Raw genomic sequence first — 2276 nt, 5'->3', positions numbered from 1 at the left:
TTATAGCAATTATCATTTTGCTAATGTGTTCATATATTCCAGTCTAGCTGTACATTACTGTATATATTGTGTTCTATTTAATTTTACTACTTTTCTCTTTTTCTCCCTGTTCTTCTCTCTATAGTTTATTTTTATTATTCTCTTCCATATTCCTAGGGTGACACCAACAGCTGAAACCAAATTCCGTGTATGTTGTGTATGTACTTGTTCATTAAAGCTGACTCTGATCACTTTTCTGTCTTTGGTCTAGGCAAGAGGAAAAGGGGCCACAGAAAATTGGACCTTCCAAGCGTATTTGCAGAGATGCAGGCTGAGGAGGAGCGGAGTCATGCCCAGTGTGATGAGAACATCCAGCTGCTCCTCAGTGAGGCAAGAGAGAATGAAGCGGCCTTGCAGCGGAGGAGATGGCCCAGAATGCTGCCTTCAACCAGTCATTCCTGGGTGTGCTGGGGCAGCTGGTGCAGGCAGTGCTGGGGCAGCTGGGGTAGGCAGTGCTGGGGCAGCTGGGGCAGCTGAGGTAGCTGGGTAGGCAGCCGGCGAGTGTGAGCGAGTCCACCTCCCATAGACTTGAGATTTACAAGTGCTGGTCATATAATTAGAATATCATGAAAAAGCTCGTCTTTTGGACAACTGTCAGGTCAGCAGTCTTCCCCATGATTGTGTAGCCTACAGAACTAGGCTGAAAGACCATTTAAAGGCCTTTGCAGGCGTTCCGAGTTAATTAGCTGATTAGAGGTGTCTTCAATAGTGAACCGTTCCACAGTATTCTAATTTTCTGAGATATCAAATTTGGGATTTTCATTAGTATTCAGGTATATTCATCAAAATTATGCAAAATAAACATTAGAAATATATCGGTCTGTGTGTAATGAATGACTATAATATACAAGTTTCAGTTTTTGAATGGAATTACTGAAATAAATAAACTTTTTCATAATATTCTAATTATATGACCAGCACCTGTAGTTGTATATAGTTTTACTTTTAGCCCTCCACTGTAGGAGAGGCCCACCACAGTTTGTACTTTGCACATTGTAAATAGTTTTGTTTTTGCTGCTGACTAATAAACTATTTTGTGACTTATGTGATTGCATCATAACTTTTCATTTTGTCGGTTAAGACACTGGTAGGAAAAGAGTCAACAGTCTGAACCAAACAATTCTATATTCCCTAATAATGTATTTGTGTTTAATGGGATTCAATATGTTTTAACACAAACTCCTTTATGGTTCATAATTCCATTGACTGAATTACACCAAAGCAATACTGATTTATGAAACTGGAATTTTCTTAAAACAGCTGTTTTAATGTTTTGGCGTTTAATTTTTTATTTAATCTTGCTAACCTTCACAGACAAACAATAGCATAGACACATCTGCAAAAGGTACAAAAGTTTATTGTCAGAATTGCTTTCAAGAAAACAATAGCGGTCCGGGGACAGAAAAACAGAAGTATAACAAGAAGAATAACTTTGCATGACATGTAGTGCATCAGTGCATCCTGTACATCTCTGTCCTCCTCCTCTACACCTTGTGCCACTGCAGGCTCATGTGCTGCTGCTTCAGGTAAATCCCATGAAGTCTCATAAGAGAGCATCTGAAACACATACACAGCATACATATTTTAATACCTAATAGCGACAAACTGCAGCCATTACAGGGTCGTTCACAGGACTGATATATGTTAGCTAGCGAATTAGTTTGAGCTTACCCTCATATGTCGTCTAGTTCATATCCTCTTGTCTTCGGCTTGATACTGCTGCATCGCCTCCCAAACTCTCCTGTGTGTCTCCTCGGTGTTTCGACTCGCCGCTCTCAACTTTCTCCGACTCTTCTATTACTTTGAATCTGACAGAAAGCCACAGACCGAGCAGCAGGTGTACCATTGCCTCCATGTCCATTATTATGTTGCGTTTGTGTCGCACACAAATGACGTTAAGGGACTTTCGGGCCGCCATGCTATGACGACTCCACCCACGACGAGGTTATATGGAAAAACAACTAAACCGAGTCGAGCCGTGTCAAGTACAGTAGTGGCGAGCCGTGCCGCGCCGAGTAGGTGCTTGTCGAAACGCGGCTTAAGATGTTTGGGGCCAAATACAATGACTTCAGTCTTGTCTGAATTTAGTTTAGAATTCAGTGCACATCTTGACAGTTTGAAAACCTCTAGTATACAGAAATACAGTATGTATATATACTAATATATTTTGTTTCATTTTCAATCCATTTTCTCCTCCCGCTTCCTTCACTTCTCATAATGATCCTTACAGGAACCAG

General features: G+C 40.8%; 1 long non-coding RNA gene across 1 annotated transcript; it reads right to left on the bottom strand.

The window, feature by feature from the left end:
* Positions 1–1378: 1378 nt before the first annotated feature.
* On the bottom strand, positions 1379–1813 carry LOC129350107 (uncharacterized). The gene is made up of 2 exons (XR_008603348.1): positions 1711–1813; positions 1379–1596 (listed from the first exon to the last, which is right to left on the bottom strand). It is a non-coding gene; the product is annotated as an uncharacterized LOC129350107 (long non-coding RNA).
* Positions 1814–2276: the final 463 nt, after the last annotated feature.

Source organism: Amphiprion ocellaris, chromosome 11, assembly GCF_022539595.1.
Source record: "Amphiprion ocellaris isolate individual 3 ecotype Okinawa chromosome 11, ASM2253959v1, whole genome shotgun sequence".
Lineage (NCBI taxonomy): Eukaryota > Metazoa > Chordata > Actinopteri > Pomacentridae > Amphiprion > Amphiprion ocellaris.
The sequence above is the reverse complement of the archived record's forward strand: the minus strand, read 5'-3'. Positions and strand labels throughout refer to the sequence as shown.